Source organism: Thermobia domestica, chromosome 4 (assembly GCF_964235325.1).
Source record: "Thermobia domestica chromosome 4, izTheDome1.hap1.1, whole genome shotgun sequence".
NCBI classification, from domain to species: Eukaryota; Metazoa; Arthropoda; class Insecta; order Zygentoma; family Lepismatidae; genus Thermobia; species Thermobia domestica.
The window spans coordinates 315,623,303-315,645,252 of NC_137457.1; the positions used below are offsets into that span (position 1 = coordinate 315,623,303).

Here is a 21,950-nt window from a genome sequence, read left to right on the forward strand (position 1 = left end):
ACTACTGTCTGTTTCAAATGACAGGTTAAAGGAGCAGTAGAAAATAGTTTTTGAAATAACATGTTTGATATTGCAAGGATGCGATGACGAAAAATTATGATAAAAAAAAAAATGTTCACGCTGTTACACAACGGCACTATCCTTTCGGAAGCTTGAAATCTCCAGTAGCAGAAATTCTAAGAATTCTGCAACTTTTCTAGAAATTTCAAGTAAATAACTTAATGTATGTACTATCTGTTAGCTGTATTGGTTGTGTGAAATAATATACCGTTTTGCTGCAGGCTTTGTAACCTTAGTTTATGATCACTCCTCATATTTCTCTGTAAAAGGTTGCTTCTACGTCATACATCGGGCAGTGGGAAATGACTGTTTTATATATATATAAATTAGGGTGGGCCGAAAAATTTTTTTTCAGATATTCAGGATTGAGTAGTTATCAAAAGTTGTGGATTGGTACGAAATGAAGCCATGTCAAATATGTTGATTTTAAAACAATATTTAACCGGGCCCCCGTGGCCCTAAAGTTCCCAATTTTTTGTTCAAATAAAATGGTTTTAGGTAATAATAACATTTTACCAGACAATACTATTAATACATAAAACATGAAATACATGGTTTCAATATACGCAAATAACTATTAAGAGCTTAACTAACTTTCATAACTACCATATTAACACACGAAAAACCTTTGTGTTCAGCCCATCTCAGAACTCTCAAACTTTAAGAAAATATCACTTTTTCGCATCTGGATGCAGAATACATAACACTGGCTTTCCGAAGGCGGCGCTTACATTGCTGAATTCAAATAAACTAGAAACAATATGGCTGCGAGCCTCTCTTCCTGTATTGTCTTGACTTCGAATTAAGCATATGATTTTGAATTACAACTCAAAATGCAAAACGATCATTAACCCCATTAAGAAATGAGATATACCCTATTAAGAGCCAAATTAAAGAAATTTAAGAACGGTGCTCAGAAGTTATGTGATATTTTCTTTTGCAAATGCTGCGATAGATTAACCTGTAAGTGTGGTAAATCAAATTATATACCGCTTTTGGACTGGGAGCTCATATTAGATCAGAGAAATCAGAGACAAATGACGAGTTGCAATGTAGATGAAGCAGAAACCCATAGGCTCAAAAGAAAGCATGACACACAGATCGATTATGATGCTACGGTACCAATTACAAGAGGGTTACAATCGTTAGCCTCAATCCCGTACTTGGAACATACATTAAGCTCTTCCACCCCGAATTCAGACGATGAAGAGTTCGCATGGAGCAATCATTTAGAGAATAAAATCTAAAGTAAACCTAAATAAACAATAGTGAGCCCTAAACAAATGAGTACCGCAAAAGATTTAACAGGTATATCGAATAGGTCGGCTGCTAAAATTGTATCCGCTGTTTTAGAAGATATGAATTTACTGAACAAAACTAAGACAAGGTAGTAGATAAAAACAAAATCCGTACGAAACTAGCAAAAAAGAAAAAGAAAAAAGAAACCGTCTACAGTGTAAAGCTACTAATTTTAAGGGTCTCTATTTTGATGGCCGAAAATACCAAACTATAGTTCTAATTGACAATTGCAATAGGCAAAGCACTGAAGAATATGCGGATTATATCGATTTGACCGATTGGTCAGAAGTAATAGTAACGAAACCTCCAATTTCGGCTAACGTATCAATAGAAGAACCAACCGAAATGATTGTGGAAAAGAGGAGGTTTCAGTTTGTCACGTTCCCCTTCCACACACAGGCTTTGGAGAGGTGTGTAAAGGTAGTAACAGAATCTTCTTCAGAAGTATGCGGTAGTGTTGCACGAGACGGTTATATTTTAGCAAAACTGGAAGCACAAAAGTATCTACCAAGCTTCGAACATAAATCTCAATATTTTGTTCCAAGATTCAACTAAGGAGCTTTAAGTAAGAGGAGGGTGGGTGGGAGGAACTCGCTGTGTAGCCACCTCCACGTGGTGAGTTCTGCGCTGGTTTGGTGTTTGTTGGTCAATTTTTCAACCTTACCTTATGTATTTGTGTCCGTACTATTATATCTACTAAACACCAATCAGGCGAAGAGCTGCACATCAGATCAGAACATTTAAAATCCTGGGGTCAAGTTAAAGTATTAGGAATCTTAACCAATTTTCTATACATACTTAAAATAATGGTATATATATTTTTAAAAAAATAATAATAAGACTTTTCGGACCCGCAGGGCCTGCTGAAATATTTTTTTCTGCCTCTGTTTTGGGGAAGAAACATAGCATTATACAACTTTTGCACGGTACTCAAACTTAATTTTCTGAAAACAAATATTTCAATATTTTCACTACTCACAACCATATTTTTTCAGCATTAACGTTCTTTTGGGCTCCCGGAGCCCGGTTAAATATCTTTTTATCCGGCTCTGTTTTGGTGAGGAAATATGACATTATAAATTTTGCACGGTACTCAAACTTAACTTTCTAAAAAAATATATTTCATTAATATTTTCACTATTCACAACTTTTTTTTTCAAAATTAACGTTTTTTGGGGCCCCCGGGGCCCGGTTAAATATCTTTTAATCCGGCTGTTTTGTTGAGGAAACATAATATAACATTATACAACTTTTGCACGGTACTGAAACTTAACTTTCTAAAAATATATTTTAATAATATTTTCATTGCTGGCTACTTTTTTTTCAAAATTAACGTTCTTTGGGGCCCCCGGGGCCCGGTTAAATATCTTTTAATCTGGCTCTGTTTTGGTGAGGAAACATAACATTATACAACTTTTGCACGGTACTCAATATTAATTTTCTAAAAAAAAAATTTCGGCCGTTTTCGGCCCACCCTAATATATATATATATAACAATAAGAGTGTTACGTCTGTCTTAAATTAACTCAAGCCATCGTAAGCATCTTTGTCCTTCTCTTAAGGTTGGTTTAAAGAGACAAGTTTTGCCGATAGATGGCACTACAGTCTTCGTATCTCTCACATGTATTTTTTACCTTTCACGAAAATTCACGATTTCTCTTACAAATTTCAACCTACAAACTTCAAACTTTTAGAAAAGAAACTTCCATAATCTATCGAAGGCAATAATCCGTGCCGATTTTTTTATTTAAAGTTTTCTTCATTGTTGAAATTAGGGATGCATTCGAGTCGAGTCGAGTCGAGATTTAAGCCTGTCTCGACTCGTCTCGAGAAAATGTTGTCTCGACTCGTGTCTCGACTCGAAAATATGTTTCTGTCTCGACTCGTGTCTCGACTCGACAGTCTCTGTCTCGACTCGACTCGAATTCGAGTCGAGACGTCTCGAAATTCGAGTCGAGACAAAATGTACGAGTTAAAATATACGCACACATCAGCCAGACCATCATGACTACCTACCTAATTGTCAGTATGTCGACTTTTGGCATGGATAAAAACGGCGACACGTCTTGGCATACACGCAATGATCCTTGATAGGTCGCTGGAGAGAGCTGGCACCACATGTGCTCACTCAGGTCACCTAATTCCCGAAAATTCCGGGAAGGGGGGCGATGTGTTCTGACGTCACGTTCAATCACATCCCACAAGGGACATCGCTCAAATGTACGGCTCCAATTTCAATGAAACTTTTTTTGCTGATAGAAGGCATGTATGCATCATTACTTGTGATGACAAATTTTTGCCATGGTGCATGTTTTCTATTTTTTAAATAACTTTTAAGAGTTGTGATGTGGTTATTAGAGATTACTACAGAAGTCCCTTACTACCCTTTGTAAACGGAGCGTTAATGAAGAAAAGTGAAGAAAAACCATGTGGATACATATAAGTCCTGGGGGAAGTCGTATGGTAGATATGACCTTGATGGCAGCCATCTTGAAATCCGCCATTTTGAATTAAGGTCAAGTTTTCAAAATGGGAATAGAGTAATATGATACATAATTTCGGGCTAGAATTTAATTAGAAAAATAATGGTGAGGTTAGTTTTAGGATACACCCATTTGGGGGAAAGTTACAGGCATATTAATTGTTTTTACTTACTGTGTGCGTAAGTCCCTTCTTACTTTCGTCTCAAGACCTGTAAATCGATCGCAACGGCAAAGCCCGGTTTCGCACTAGTGTTTAGAAATCTTTAAACTCACTTGAGGCAATATTTGTGGATTATTGTATTGTATTTTGCCTTTAATTAAATTTGAACCCACTTCATGATCTTGTGTAAAGTATCATTAAAAGAGAATTTCTGTTTTTATGGAGAACGTAAGCATAGCAATTATAAAAGGTGAGTAAGGTGCGTATGTATTATAAGAAAGTTTATTTTACGAGTCTTTTGTGGTTCCGCCAACCTATTCTTTAGTTGTTTTTTTTAAATACTCATATCTCATAAATAAAAGAGCTATTATAAAATCTCTTACCACTATTCTTTAATACTTATAAAATTTTATTTATTGTAAAAGCACTGGCGAAATATTTCTTATCGCCCACTAAAATTATGGTGGAGCTCCTTCGTGGCTAACGGTTAGTATACTTGCCTTTGGCGTGGGAAACCTGGGCTTGATTCCCGGTGGGAGTTCATGTGGTTCGGATTCCACGTTAATCAGTAGGTCCACGTCTCACATAGCCTCGCTGCTGAACGGGACGTTACATTGACTACATTATAAAATTGTAATTTGTGACGACTAAAATATCAGAAATTAAAGATTATTCTTTGGGTTTTGGAACATTTTGAAAAACGTGAAAAACTGGTACTGCACCGATACAACACACCTTTTGGATTTGTCATTGTGTAAAGTGATACAAACTAAAGAAGAATTACAACTTTATGAAATTGTATTAGGACTTATTTAGAAATAAACACCAAATAAGTGTAATAGTTCATATCCGTATCAAATACCAAGTTTATGATGAATCAACTACACAACGTAGGATCCAAAAACGCTCATTGCAATTTGTTCCATCCTTCAGTCGAACCAGGAACTGAAACATAAAGAATTACATTTTCTTTTTAAAGATACTTTGTCCAGCTAAGTATTGTGAAGGTTTATGTCAGTAGAAGGAATTGCATTCCATTATACAAGCGCAATTTCACAACTTTATGTACACATTACTAAATATCGAACACCCTTGTCCATATGATTAGCGTACGCGTCTTTGGTGCGGGAGACCTAGGTTCGATTTCCGATGGGAACTCCTATGGTTCTAAACCCACGTTAATTTGTAAGTTCACGTCTCATATAGCCTTGATGCTGAAAGGGACACTAAACTCTAATCTAATACTAAATACAAATATTTAAAGAAAAATGATGACGAACCAAGATGACGTGAATTTGGCTATCAAATCCATTTTGTGTTTTCAGTTATTTTCTAGTAGTATTTTTTCTAGGCATCCTTTCAAAAGACAGTGATGCAAATTTCGTAACTGCGAATTCCTGTTAGAAGCCATGAAATTATCCGATTAGATGCAAAATTTCCCGTCCACTAAAATAGATACCGTAAGTTTACAATATCTAACAATAAATAATTTTGAAAGATATCGCTTTCGAGGGAAAAAATGAAGTGAAATCTTTGAGTTTTACGTCCCACGATTATGCCGGTTAGGCTAAAGGAGAGGGGTGATGATGAGAAATTAGTGAAATCGTGGAATGAAGAAAGTGGGAGGAACGGAAGAACCCCGAGGAAACCCATGCACACGGTGCTTGTCCACCACAAAGTTCACTTGGTGCGAGCTGGGATCGAACCAGGGTCCCCAAGCACCAGAGGTGAACGATCTACCACTTCTGTTAGTATGTTAATTATATTGTCTTTATTGTCTTTTATGGTGTGGAAGGGAATGTTATGTTCGAAAAAAAAAGTCCTTAACACGATTCTTGTTGCTACACACTGCATGTTCCTAGCCACAGAAAAGATGCAGCGATAGGTAGGCTATTTTTCAATTGCTTTACATTAGTTTGATGTTTCAAGTCTTTTGTGTGTTTCTGAAGTTCACTTTTACCACAAAAGAGCTCAATATTGACATGTCTTACATAGCTTTGGTTCAATTCTCAACACGGACTGCAACTACCCGTTAAATTGTGCATCCGAAAGGCACTCTTTGTTAAACCTCGCTTATCACCGCTCATCTTAATAATATATATATATAACTTCACCGCGAAGCAAATGTTGCATTTCTCTCTTTCATCCTAACACAAAACAAAACTAACCACAGCTGTGACACGAAGGAGCTATTTCGAAAAGAAACAAGCTCTGCTAATAGAGATGTGCACCAAATGATAGAAGTATAAAGTATTGTTTTCTTTCCTGTTTATTGATATCAGTTGGTGTTCTTAATGAGTTTACTCATTAGTTTAGAAATAGTATATATGGAATTTGGACATATGTTGTACGTATTTTCCTGAGAAATTGATGAGACCAGAAAAATTATAAGGACAGATGGAATAGGTTTAAGCGCATCTACGTGACTTTATCAAATATTTATTCTCCATAATGGTACCACGCGGAAAACTTGGTATACTATAATCTTTGCCTCCCTCTGTTAGCTGTTTCGTATCATATATATTGGATGGTTTTGATATTTCTTCTGATCATTAAAATATAGCAATGGTACCTGTGTGCGTGCAGAAATGCAAAAGCACAAGATAACTTCCTATTTGTTTTGGAAACAACAACACCCATTTCACGTGTGCGAGAGAAATTGAGCACAGCGAGATCGGGTGTTTATGTTTACTCACGGTCAGTTCGCAGCAGGAGTCCATGGTAAAAGATTTGGCTATCTCTTCATATTGACGTGAAAACACTCGCAAAACCCTACAAATACAAAAGAATGCGCTTCAAAGAAAGTTTAGACACAGATGTTTCAATTTTCTCTTAGCATCTTTCTTCAGCAAAAGAGTCGGTTCATTGTATTCGAAAAAGGGAAGGGAGAAAGGGTGAATTTATATTTTATGGGGGGGGGGTAACATTGTAAGTAGTATAAACAATACATACCGCTTCCGACTCGACCCTCATCCTACCTCAAGTTGTAAAGTAGAAACTACTAGAAAGGGACAGAAGTATTCAACATGACTGCGACTTGAGTTTCAGTTCACAATACTAAAACCAGTGAGCAAGTAAACAGTCTTTTGTAGGATCGTGTTTTACTTCTTGAATTTATTTTTGAACATTTCTGTGAATTCAACAACAGAACGCAGTAGAAATACGGACTAGTTTTTACTTCAACCATTACTTTCGCTCCAACCCAGGGATGCCACATTTATGATTTCGTATAATACTAGATTTAGTGATTTTACTATTGAACTAGTGATCTAGTACGTACTTTGGGTAAATAGGCACATTCTAGTGATTTTTTTTGCATTTTTTTCTGATGCAGACAAATGACAAGGAAATGGTTCTTAAAATAAAAGGAAGAAGTATATTGCAGTTCAAAACAAATGTAGAAACTTTAAATTATTTTTTTTTCTCTCTGACTGAGTGAAACCCCTGCTGTGTAACGACCTTAGGTAAACAACGGCTATCTTTGGTCCGCTACCTCCTTTTGTTAGCCGACATGAGATGTGTTACTTTTTTTTAAGAAAGTGAAGAAATAATTATCCAGTACATTTACGTTTTGTCAGGCACACAGGCGCAGTCTGTACTTGTTTCCTAACGAATTTTAGCAACATAACATAAATGAAACATGTGTACCAGAAAATAGAGGCAGTACAAACGGACATTTTCATCTGTGACACATTTGATGTGAAATATAGTTAGATGTCACGTGCAAGCACTCTAAACATGTCCTATCCTTTAATTCTATTCGTATGTTTATGTAGGTGAGACTGAGAAATCAAGAAACAATAATAACTGGTTTTCTTCCAGGGCAAAAATCTAAATGTGAAGGGGTGTTACACTGGGACTTTAATTGCGTACTTTGTATAAGATTGACAAGTAATCGCAATTTTACAAGATTAACAAGTAATCGCAATTTTTTAATTTATTAGTTCTTGGGGAGAGGAAGATGGAAGCGAACCCTCGTAAGGACCTCTGCAAGAAAACATGAATACTATCCGCCACTGTTTGTTACATTACACAAAATAGTTATATATATACAGGGGCGGATCCAGGATATGATCAAGGGAGGGGCTAAACCATATTTTTCCGTTTTATCCAGTGTAAAGCAGGATTGAAGTCCATTTTATCCAGTGTATACCCGAGCGTCAAGGGGGGGGGCTATAGCCCCTATAGCCCCCTTAGACTATAATATTGAGTTTTAGTCAGGGTTTTCATTCTGCAGGAGAGGGAAGGATAGTAATACCTGGCGAACATTTTCTATTCTCAGAGTGTTGCAATGATAGCATTTCCTTCATTATAGCTTGGCCAAGCTAGTTGCATTATTAGTCCGGGATCCACAGTACATGCCCGTAAAAATTTGTGGGTGCACGAAGTTTTATATTTGCGTCATGTTCTTTGATCTATCACTTACTATTTTTTCTTGGGTAGACATCTCAATTATGGTCGCTTACCTCCACAGACCAATTTTCCAATATGGCCGCCAAATAAGCAATCAATATACATAACCAAGGAACTAAGCCACCTAGAAATGTAATCTTGGTGTCAAATCGTAGGTTTTCGGGATCAAAGAATTCAAATATTATCTTAAATTAGCAATATATTGAAGTCTGATGCATAATATAGCCAAGGGCGTACGCAGAAATTTATTTCGTAGGGAGTCCAAAGATTTTCGGGGAGTCCAAGTTCAATATGACAAATTGTATTAAAATCCGTCATTAACCACTTCCAGCCGAGTTCCTAATCAGAAAGAATTCCAAGATAACCTTCCATGCATTATCTGCGTAAACATTTCGGCTACAATCGCAGATTTAGATAGTTATCACAAGTTGTTTGCAGCCGATATACTGCATGAAAGCTTATCTTAGAAAATATGACTGCCTGTCAAATGTTAAAGAGCCGAAAAATACAAAATTGTTACAGAAATTCCAGTTATTCAAGCAAGCAAAATAGTTATTGACCCTTTGCTCAGTAAGGATTATGGCTTCACACTTTCTAAAATTAGGGAGCTGACGAACAACTTCGATGACAGTATTCCAATTTATAACAATGAGGTGAAGATAGATGTTTTTGGTTAGAGAATATGAGGACGAAATCAAGTTTTGTCCATCAAAAAACCGAAACAAACCTTTGCTTGTATTTTCTTCTGACCTGAATTCAGAAGTTTCAGCCCAAATGATTAGATCTCACAATGTCGTAAAGACTGCAGAGATACTTCTATGTAATGCTATTAAGGAAGTAGATTTTAACTTAAGCGACAAATTCTGTGATTCCACAGACCTAGAATCCTGTAAGATGACGACGATGTCTAATATTGTATTACCATTCTTTTTATCCCTACTCAATATGAGCAAAATACACTTATCCATGAAAGCGGCAGGAGACTTACCCATGATATGCAAACATTGATAATGATACTGAACTGGAAGATGATATTTCTAGAACGCAGATCTTTGCCACTATTCTCTCTATTTCAAATAATGTATTATCAGGTATGTCATGATGGCATGAAGAAAACACCACTTCAATATGATGATGGTGCATATATTTTATGACCGATGCAAAAGTAAAACGTTAATAACTTCTTTAAATCGGATTGGTGTTTCCATTAGCTACTAAGATTTAATAAGAAACATAAATTTACTCTCTGCGTACTCTGTAAAAACCTGTGAAGTTCGTTACACACCAATATCAAGTCATTTTAACTTAAGAGATTTTACAACAGGAGCTCTTGACAACTTCGACTTTGAAGACAAGTCATCGGTCTGAGGTACGTTTGGAAGCCATCATATTGCCATGGTTCTTTTTTTCAACATAAGACATCAGAAGAGATCCACAGAAAGAAAAAGATTTCACAAACTGTACTGGTGAAGAGAACTTGTAAACTTCTCTTGTAAGTGTGAGCTATGGTGTTAAAAAAATACTAAACCAAAGAAAGAATACAACCAAACCTGGTCTTCCAAACAACTTTAAAGTTGCTGAAGATGTTGGCCTTTATGTATCATATGTGCTCTAAAAACTGAGTTTGTTATTTCTTTTACTCGATGTTTTTAGGCAACATTCAGCATGTATCACCAAAGTGGAGCAGTATACACTTTTTAGTTTCATCCGAGATTGTACTAATTAAATAAGTTGGGTTTCTGCCAGTTATTTCTTCCCCAGTTACTGATTACTCTGCTGATTGTACTGCCCTTGAAAACTGTTAATCTATGAAACAACAATTGAGACAACCTAATTTTCCGGTCTTCTGTGACAAAGCAGTATTCTGTACAGTTGTAGACACAGTTCTCAGTAACCCGGAGGAATTTCATATCATATTGCCAATGCTTGGAATGTTTCATTGTACAAAAGTGCTCTACGGTGTGCAGGGAGGTAATTCCTTGGTAGCGGTTTCGATTGTGCTCTGGTTGAAACAGAGAGCTTCGGAGGGAATTCAGTTAAGAGTGTACTAAATGGAAAACGTTGTTTTCGGACGTTTCAAGGAATGTTAATTGTCTCTGAAACACTCTAGAAAATGATTTGGGATGCTTTCTGAGGCGATTACGAAAAGGAAGTATATAACAATTTGCTTAAAGAAGTAAATCAGTTTCGACTGGCCTTGCAAAATAAAGAAAACGGAAAGTGTAAATTCCTCCACACTCAACTGTTAGTTTCAAGTCAACAACTAAGAGACTGCTATTTAAGATTTGTGAACGAATGTAGCGAGAAATCAGAACTTTTGCAGTTACCTCAACAAAATGACAAAGTAATATTAGAGACTGTAAATATTGTGGTTGCTCAACTGTTGTGTATAATGTCGTTTATAAGTGGGAAATATTGTAAGAATACTCAGTTGTTTAGTCACATCAGCAATTTTTCTAATGGTTTAATTTGCTTGTATTAATGATATTTTGAACCAGTAACAAATAATAATTCATAACGATACTAATAGTACAATATTTGATATACTGCTTTTACATATATTGTAAACCATAAGCCATTTTGTATATCAACTTTGTTTCGCATACTTTTAAGTTAACATAGACAGGGCTTTAATGTCTGTAATAAATACAATATACCACATATACAGGGTGGACTATTTGGAATCATCCACGGAAATATTTTGGAAACTATACGCCGGATCAAAAGAACATTACAATGAAATTTGTTTGTCACAAAGGGGGACATTTTTGGCGTGCTCTTTATATCACCAGATTAACACTGTTGCATTCCAACACAAAGTTGTATTTTTTCAAATGTCACTACGCCAAGTTATTACAAATTTCAAATCTACAATTAAAAAGAGAACAAGTAATACAACAGATTGTTCAGGATTGTAAACTGACGACGCTACAGTATCACAAACATTAAAAATAACCAAAATTATGATCTTCATGCTTTTTGTAAACAACTTACATAATTAGATGTGATAGTTATCTATACAATTTTTCGAAATAACGCCTTTTGAAAAAGTCAAATTTTTAATTTCATATAATTTTGTTCACATTTATTCGAAATATGTCATATCATGACTATATATAGTATTCAACACTAAGGTACATTCAATGTGCCTTCCCTCGCACTCCCACTCCTCACTTGCGTTAATATTGTTTTAGAAGCCTTCAAAGTTTGGTTGTTCTAAATGTTTGTGATACTGTAGCGTCGTTAGTTTACAATACTAACAATAAGTGTGGTATGACTTGTTTTCTTTTTAAATGTAGATTTGAAATTTGTAATAACCTGAAGTAGTGACATTTGAAAAAATAGAACTTTGTGTTGAATTGGCAATACTGTTAATCTGGTGGTTTTAAAGAGTAAGCCAAAATATGTCTCTCTTTGTGGCGAACAAATATAATTGAAAACTTTCCTTGATTCGATGTGTAGTTTTCGACATATTCCCGTGGATGAATTAAAATGGTCCACCCTTTACATATAAAATGTATTTTTGTCAGTAATATATAAAATATTTCAATGTATAGCAATTTTGTGGTAATATTTGAATTCCATGACCTAGAAAACCTATGATTTGACACCAAGATGACTTTCCTAGGTGACTTAGTTTCTTAGTTATGTATGCTGATTGCTTATTTTTCGGCCATATTGGAAAATGGCGTCTGTGGAGATAAGCGACTATAATTGAGATGTCTACCCAAGAAAAAGCAGACAACGATAGGTCGAAGAAGACGATACAACAATAAAACTCCGTGCACCCACAAATTTCTACGGGCATGTACTGTGGATCCAGGACTATATATATAAGGATTAAGTTAGCCTAAAAAGCTTAAATTTTTATGGCAGTTTTACTCTGTAGCCATGTTTCTCATTTTCGGTCTACGGGACTCTGTGTCCGGAAATTTTCGATGGCTTCCAAGTCGGAAAATAAGTGTATCAAAGGCATATATATTATATGTATGGTTATATGAGGCATGGATCTACAGTTTAAAGTGGAATACCGGTAACAACTTCATGAGCTTCCACCGTAAATCGAACCAGAGTCTCCCGCGATCAAGGTGTATGTGTTAACCATACAGCCACGAGGAAATTCACATAAGCACACATACATATATATTGTTGAGTTGATTTTGACTTTACCGTCTCTTTCAGCAGCGAGGATATATGAAGTGTAGACCTACTGATTAACGTGGAATCCGAACTACATGAGCTCGCGCCGGGAATTGAACCCGAGTCTTCCATGACAAAGACGCGTACACTAGCCACGGAGTTCACACACACACACACAGAATGAGAGTCCTCACACACCAAGGGTGAAAGCTGTGCCACTGAGTCACAGCAGCCACGAGGCTAGGTCGAGTCCACTTTACGTTCATAGTTTCTTAGTACATAAATGTTACGATTATGAAATAGATTTTCCTTAATGAGCTGCATATAAACAAAAGCTTTCGAAATGTGTTAAACAATTAGCTCGATTTGAGTGTGAACTTAAAGTTATATCAGAGTGTAAATACGGATACGCACCAAAGCTCGAAAACTTAATACACTATTTCTCCTATATGGTCAGCATGTACCAAGCAATCGTTCAGCTTTCATTTGAGAGGATGGAAATCGAAGGCTCCTGAACAACTATGTTACTAATGTGCGGAATGTATTTATCTTAAAGTGAACTGCTTCGATGCCAAGTGGCCTAACTCCAAAATTGAAATTTTCCAGGAGTGAAAGTTAAAGTTCAATATCTCATGAACAATTCATATTTCTTTTATGTTGGGAACCAAAACCATAACTACTGTATGTAGTTCATTGTTTTATAATTTAGTGTTTACAAAAATCCTTTAAAAAAATACCTATTCACAGAAGTGAAAGGTACTTATCTGTACTAGTTCTTGGCATCCAAGCAGTCCATTTACTGTAATACTAGCTTAATATACCCATTCTTCGCATGGGGGCTGTATTTGGAAGTCAACACCTGTGGAAGTATCACCATTCATTTCAGCGACCGCGAAAACTATGGATTTGACACTAGTATCAATCAATATGGGCTATTTATACATGTCTCGGTATTCCTCACCCGCTGACACCCGGCCCGCGTACAGTGGTAGCTGAATTTGCAAGTCATCGCTGATGGAAGTGTCACCATTGATCTCAGCGACCGTGAAAACTATGGATTTGACACTAATGTCGATCAATTTGGATTACTTTTACTACATGTCTCGGTAAACGCGCCCCTGAGACCCCCCTGGTTACAATTTTGACAAAAACGCTTTGCCTTAGACTGGGACCTGGACCAAGGTATCCGTGACCAAAATTTGGTAACTCTCGGTCAACTTGTCTGGTCCTCAGGTCGGTCCCAGTAAACGTCCCCTCCGAGACCCCCCTGGTTCGAAATTTAAAAATAAACGCTTCGTCTTGATCTGGGGCCTGGACCAAGGTACCCGTGACCAAATTTTGGGAACTCTCGGTCCACTCGTCTGGTCCCCAGGTCGCACACAAACAGACAGACTAACTCACAAACAAACTCTTTATTTTATTTATATTAGATAAGATATACTATGTAAAATAGTCTCGTATCACAATATGTGATGTACAACAAATGTTTCATTATATATTATCCGTAGCTCTTGATATGCTGCAACATATTAAAGCCTCAAAATAGTTGGGCAAGCGAATAATCCAGAAGTTACGTAACCCTATTGCGTTCATGGGAACAAAAACAATAATTATAACTATGCTAAATTACTATAGACTATCAACTGCTCATTCAGAGAATTTATGAAGTCCACTTTATCGCAATAGTTTTATACAAACTAGATTTAAACTACGGATAATAGTTTTATACAAACTAGATAATCAATTATTATTATTATCATTATATTTGCAGTACAACCAAATACAACAACATTAACTATTAGTTCTAATTAACTGAATTGAGCTGAAAATTAAATCTTGATCTTTAAAGATTAATTATTAATTTTATGCGTTCTGTACCTTTCTGAAGGAATAAAAGCTGGAATTGGTTTCAAGGCTGTTTCTGAGTGAATACTTTCTTCAAAATAATATTAAAAATTATAGAAAAATTTTCGAGACATTCGAGTCGAGTCGAGATTTTTAAGAGCCGTCTCGACTCGACTCGTGTCTCGACTCGAAAATTCGAGTCGAGAAATACGTTTGTCTCGACTCGTCTCGAATTTTACAAAGTGTGTCTCGACTCGAGCGCATCCCTAGTTGAAATGGCTTGATTGTTGAAGTGGATATCCAAACCTTTAACAATGGAACTGTTTCAACAATGAAGAAAGTTTTTAAAAAATATCGGCACGGATTGTTAACTTTAATAACTTTAATAGGATATGAAGTTCCTTCTTTAAAAATCTGAAGTCTCTAGGTTGAATTTTGTAAGAGAAATTGTACATTTTCTTGAAAGGTAAAAATTCATGGGAGAGATACGAAGACTGTAGTGACATCTATCGGCAAAACTTGTCCCTTTACACTAACCTTAAAGACCTCTGCTGAGAGAAAAATGTCTTTGCACTTCCGGTTCTCAGCTCGCCAATGAGCAAAAGCTCTTAGGAAAGTCAACAATGTCCGGAACCGAAGTTCACTACGAAGAAGCCAGGAGTCTTCTTAGCTTTAAGCTCTTTAGTACTTTTGTCACAAGAAATGAAGAGAAGACCAATATTACGATCGTAATCATAGAACAAGAGTTCACGATTTAAAACAGAGAGCATAGCATTATATATGAACAAAACAGAGAGAATAGTTCAAAAAATCTTCATAAAAAGAAATGAGTAAAATATTCATCCTAAAGGAAAGAAAAGGGGTTAGCGCTCAGAATACGACTTCTCTTCTTCTTGCAGCGGAGAGGAAACCTGGTGCAAGTGATGTGGCACTTTCGGACGTGTTGAGCAAGGTGGGCGGGACCTTCAGCTTTGCAGCGCATTCTAGGTTAGTCTGTTCCGAGCATCAATGGCGTTGAGATCGGTAATTTAGTGCACTTCACATCATGGCGAATATTTTCGAACAAAGTTGGGCGATCAAATTCTGCACAGAACTTGACAAAAAAAACGTTGCAGAAACTCATGAACTGCTGCAGAAAAGGGTCATTCGCGTGCGAAAAGACATCCACACTACCTGGCTGATGCAGCACGACAATGCGTTCAGCCATGCGTCTCTGCACGTCCGTGAGTTTCTGACGAAACATAATGTGCCAACGTTGCTGCAGCCACCCTACAGTCCCGACCTCGCTCCGGCCTTCTTCTTTTTGTTCCCTAAGATCAAGAAATTACTCAAAGGACTCCGTTTTCACAACAATGAGACTATCCAAGCTGCCGTGACAACAGCTTTAACTCTCTTAGGATTTCCACTTTTTGAGGTAAATTTTAGACTTTCACTCAAACAGCTACTGATTCCTTACTATTTATCGTATGGTCATGGTTCATACTTCGTTTTTTTTTTCTTTAAAGGATAGAGCATACTTTCTAACTGTACTACTTGCTTTACTACTTGCTTACCCGTATTATACACTAGAAACGGGAAAATCGAAAAAAAACGGGAGAATTTTCGAAAAAAATTCGAAATTATTGCGCCCCTCTGGCCCGGAGCTAGGTTCACGTCGGTATCTGATTTAAAAGAAAAACATACATTGTTACGTTCATAATACGTGTGCTAAATTTCAATATTGTATCTTGAAAACAAAGGGCGAAAATGTCTGAATTTAGGCCATATATATTATATCTATATCTATCTATCTATCTATCTATCCATCCATCTCTCTCTCTCTCTCTCTCTCTCTCTCTATATATATATATATATATATATATATATATATATATAATGAAAATTTACTGCGTTATTCCTGCAAACCGAAAAAATTGGGAAAAACCGAAAATTTTTCTGAAAATATCACTGCCTCGGAACAATTGCGGCCCCCGGGCCCGGCCCCAGTTCCACCTACGGATCTAAAAAAAAAAAAATGAGAAATAACCAAAGATACACACAAGCCGTATGCAAAGTTTCAATGTGATATCTTGAAAACTAAAGGCGTGATTTTTTTTAAAAAAATTTGCCTTAAGAAAAAAGAAGAAAGTCACGCTCCTCCATCGCCCACTCGGCGCCGTCAATTTGACCATCCGGTTCCAAAACACATCTGGGGTGTTCTTTGGTACATCCTTGACTTGACCAATAAAAACAGGCTTAAATATCTGTTATAGAACCTAAATAAGCGGTCAAAGAAAGTTCCTACGCCTACGCAATAGTAACAAAAGTTACCAAAAATCCTGAAAGGATTCCCGTTTAGATCTTCGAGGGGGCGTACCGGGCATGGCAAAGTCTGTAGAATAAATGTGCAGGTGCTTATGCACAGTGCTTTAAAGAATATTAACCTTCTGTGCAGATCTTGTTGATAAATGTCTATATATATTTCATGACTTTTGGGAAACACCGTGTAATTTTGATATTAAAAATTCCTTTGCATTTAGTACATTATCAAACGTTGTTCTGTTTTTCCCTTTTGACAAAGGTTTTTCTGTTGATCTAGGTACACTGAGGACATGACGGAATTGTGAATGTATTTACATAATTGTCGTGAAACTATCAACAAACATTTAGGGAGAAAAAGTTGCAATAATGCCGCCAGATTTAATATATATATATATATATATATATATATATATATATATATATATATATATATATATATATATATATATATATATATATATATATATATACTTGTATGTATATATATGGCCAAATTGTAGGCAATGCGTTTTCTTTATGAGGAAGTTACAGGTCCCACAAAAAGTAGTTAAGTTTGGCAAGAGGCCAAGTTAACAGGTTTCGCTGCAGCATCAGCATTTTTTTAAACAAGAAAAATGCAGTGCCATCTACCGATAAAATATTGAACTTGTCTAGCCATCTGAAAACTAAGATACCTCGATATAATAATAATAATAATAATAATAATAATAATAATAATAATAATAATAATAATAATAATAATAATAAAAGTAGTTCATGTTTTTCCTTAACGACCACGGTTCACATCGCTGAACGATGTTGGAAGTGATCTCCTGTCACGTGGAGCGGAATGAACGAACCACTTTGTAGATTTTTTCTTCTTCATCACGTTAATTAGCTTCGAATCGTGAGGCTTTAGTTTAATATGTAGCGTAAGGAGAACTGCTTCAATTTCAACAAAACTTTGGCAAACAAGAGGATTGCTTAAGATTCCTATTCCTGCAACGACGATCCTAATTAACGTGGTGCGTTACGTATAGATCAAATTGGTTTCCAAGTGATGTACATACGCATACATACACCACACACTCACTTTTTTGTTTTCAGCATTATGACTACGGGTTAAGGAAGACGAAGATGATGAGTCCGATGATAATGATGGAATGATGAAAATGGGAGGAAACAGGCTCGTAGCCAGACCAAAAATATAGGGGGGGTAGAAGTTAGGGGGGCCAATCCAACCATACTATAGTTCTTCACCATATTATAGTTCATTTGCAACCTTACCGTGAAAATTTTTTTCAGGGCTAGTAAAAATTTAGGGGGGCCCGGCCAATAGACCCCCCCGTGGATACGGGTCTGGAAGGAAACAGGAAATCTCTAGCACATACTGTTTGTTAGCACACTTTGGGAGAGCTGGGATTGAACCAGGGACCTCAATCCACTCACACACACACACACACACGGAAATTACTGCTAAAAATATTCACTTAGCCCTTTCACCAAATGTTCATTCGACATTTTGGGGGGCGCGGTGGTTCAGTGGTAGAGCGTTCACCTCTGGTGCTTGGGGTCCCGGGTTCGATCCCAGCCCCCGCCAAGTGAACTTTGTGGTGGACAAACACCGTGCTCGTGGGTTTTCTCGGGGTTCTCCCGTTTCCTCCCACTTTCTTCATTCCACCATTTCACTCATCTCTCATTATCACCGTCTCCTTTAGCCTAACCGGCATAACCGTGGGATGTAAAACTTAAAGATTTCATTTCATTCGACATTTTCTTTTTTATTTATGAAATGAAATCTGTCAGTTTAACGTCCCACGATTATATCCTTTAGGCTAAGGAAAACGATGATTAAAAAGCAAGTGAATGATAATGAAAAAATTGGCGGAATGAGAAAGTAGGAGGAAGCGATAATATCCCGATAAAACCCGAGGACACGATGTTGTCCACCACAAACTTACTTAGTTGGGGATCGAATAAGGGACCCCACATACCAGAGGTAAGCGCTCTTCCACTGAGCCACCTTGCCCCCACTTTCTTTTAGTTATAACTATTTTTGTAATGTAACTACAAATTTTCGGCACTAAACTCCGAAGTAACAAGTTTATGCACTCACGTCAGTCCATATATAATATATATCGTGTCATCTTCTGATAAATTATTTACCAAAATTTGTCATTGTTCCTGCTGAACAAAAAGAGACCAATATGGATGCACAAATGCTTCCTTTCGGAGTTATAAGCTAACTAAAACATGAAAAAATGAACTTTAAAGTTTCATAGCTCCAAAACTATGGGACATACCGTAGTCCCGTCAAGACTTCACTTGGGAACTACTATGTGCTCTATCCAAATAGCCAAGTTTTTCTGAATCCTGTGATACTTCCGCAACAATTTTTATTTAGGTGAGTACTTCAAATTATATGGTCGTACTCAAACGCCCTCTATAAGAATTGTTGCGTGAATACGTAAGGATTCTGAAACTTTTTTTTTTTTTTTTTTTGGATAGCGCTCATATTAGTTCCTGGGGCAGCGGTGGCTCAGTGGTAGAGCGTTCACCTCTGGTGCTTGAGGTCCCGGGTTCGATCCCAGTCCCCGCCAAGTGAACTTTGTGGTGGACACACACCGTGTGCGTGGGTTTTCTCGGGGTTCTCCCGTTTCCTCCCACTTTCTTCACTCCACTATTTCATTCATCTTTCATCTTCACCGTCTCCTTTAGCCTAGCCGGCATAGCCGTAGGACGTAAAACTCAATAATTTCATTTCATATTAGTTCCTAAGTGAAGCCTTGATCCGACTATGGTAGGTTTAATGGTTTTCGAGCTTTGAACCTTTAAAGCTCATTTTTTCATGTTTTCGGCAGCCTATAACTCCGAACGAAAATAATTATGCACCCAAGTTGGTCTTATACTTTTTGTCTTACCTTAGTATCAGAAATCACCTTTCAAAAGTGTCGGTATTGTTATGAAACACCCTGTACAGTTGTACGCCTGAGGCTTTATACAACTCGATATCCGTTATTCTCTTTTGGGTGACATAACCTCTTAATCACAAACAAACAATAAGAAACACTCCATTTTGAAACTCATCTGTTTTTCTTCTTCAAGAAAACGGGTGTGTTACGCCCAGACTAATACAGTAATTCAGTTTGTGTCTTCTGAAGTCCTGTGTCATTGGTAAGAGCGGTCATTTTTCTCTGGTAAATCATACAATGTTTGTCTTTGTCAAAGCAAAACGTTCAACCAGACTGCTCGACGATAAACATCTGTTGCAAAAGCTTTCAAACAAGTTAGTTTCAACTTTCGCATCAGTTGGAAGTAAGATTATTTGATTTAACTTGTTAGAAGCATAGTAGACAAGCATTTATGTTTCTGGTTTTCAAACCAGGAAGAGAAAAAAAAGCTTTCTACAGATCCATGGTAGTGGTGTTTACTTGTTGGTCGCGACATCTGTCTCGAACTCGTTTTGTCAACGAAACGATGTAGAATGGAGAAGGATACATTTTCTCGAATAAAACGTAAATAAGAAGAATCTGGACTAACTCGTTAATATTTTTTCTTAAATTTTATATATTTAATAATAAGGCATGTAGGTTTACTTTTGGCATACCACTCGAAATAATTGTTGGAAAAAATACAGTTTTTTTTTTTCTCACTAATTTCCTTCTTATTGTCTCCTAAATGATTTGCGCTGGGTGGCATGAAAATATCGCAATTGGTATAGATGAAAATCGAGGGGTCATAAGGAGGGATAAAAGTGGATCTGGAAAGGTAGGGGGCGGTAGGTAGCGGCATGACGTCGCTCCGTGCCCCTGCCTATCTTTGCCCATTGAAATTTTTTTTTAAGGAACTGGGGGGACGCCATACATATTTCTTGGAGGTGGGGGATGACGTCCCCCCGCTTTCTTCCTCACTTTCATCCCTGGCAATAAGAAGTAATTGTTGAAAAATTACAATTCTTTTACGATTTGAGTACAAATAGGCGTCAGGACGTATGGCATAAAAACTACAGAGCAGAAAGCACAAATCAACTTGTGCTAGATTCCCACTAAAAAGCACGAATGCTATCTAGCTGAGTGAGGGATGGGCGAAGCTGGAAGCCCGAGCGATAGCGCAGGTGGTATGTCCGAAAGGAACAGGCGCGTCAGCGACGGTGAGTATATGCGTAGGCAAGGATAGTGAAAAGACGTGGGTTTTGCCAATGATACGAGTTTCAATAGCAGTTGTCATGGTTTCATACTAGTAGTGCCGCACTTGTAAACATAAAATACAACTTCTGTACACTGTGCAGAAATACACCACCTATGAAGATAGTATCTAATACAGTCATCTTTCATATGAGATCACTTGTTTTATCCATTGCAAAGCATTTGTAATGATTTAACACTAGTAACCATACACTTGTAAACTTGAAATACGGCTGTATTACTAGGTATTTAATTTCGTCGCCTACACAAATCTGTTGTTTACAAATATTACATTTTCATGCCAGTATTGAATTTTGCCTGTAAATCTTCCAAAATGTGGTGTGCCAAAAGTAAACCAGTACCTACTAAGGATAGGTAATGAGAATCGCTTACGTGGTTATTTCGTGTATTCTAACTACAATTATTCTTAATGTCGAATCAACAAATGGATGCTATGGAGTCGAACATTTGTATCCTTAATAACTCTCTTATTTCACTATACTAGTTTATTCCAAAATGATATGACCATACTTTGGTAAAGTTGATGCGATATTCTGAACAAATGTAATGTTGTTATACCATCTTTCCTTTTTTTAAAATACATACAGTCCTGTACTAAAAGTATCGCTGATATATTTAGTTATTTATGCATACCTTATTTGATTTCCTGCTTTAATGAAAACACATTGTGTTTCTCGTTTCAGGTTACATTCCGATAAATATTAAAAGCTGATTTAGAAGATAAAGATCAAATCTGACTTTATTAGCACTCGGAAACAAATTACGGTAAGTACTGTAAACAAATAATTTTCTGTTGTTTAATGTATATGTTTAACATCAGTTTTGTGTTTTAAAAATTCAAATTTGAATGATAAGCATTGCTTGATTCTTTTCTATACTAGTGGTTCTCAAACTGTGGTACACTTGCCTCTTCCTCTTAAATAGAAATGTTCGATGTGCTATTGGGTCCGTCTATCAAGACGTTGATGCGGAGTTATCAAGATGCCCTTAGAACTACCTGTGGGTATACTGTAGAAATTAATACCCGAGAATGTCTTGGAAAAGGGATCTCTAAGGGTATTTCTT

At 36.7% G+C, this 21,950-nt stretch overlaps 1 long non-coding RNA gene across 1 annotated transcript in view; it reads left to right on the plus strand.

Moving 5' to 3' along the window:
- The window catches only part of LOC145684338 (uncharacterized), a 236,573-nt gene extending 214,923 nt beyond the window's left edge, over positions 1-21,650 (plus strand). Inside the window, exon 3 of the long non-coding RNA XR_014131275.1 lies at positions 21,569-21,650. This is a non-coding gene — a long non-coding RNA (uncharacterized LOC145684338). The remainder of the gene's footprint in view (positions 1-21,568) is intronic.
- The last annotated feature ends 300 nt before the right edge of the window (positions 21,651-21,950 follow it).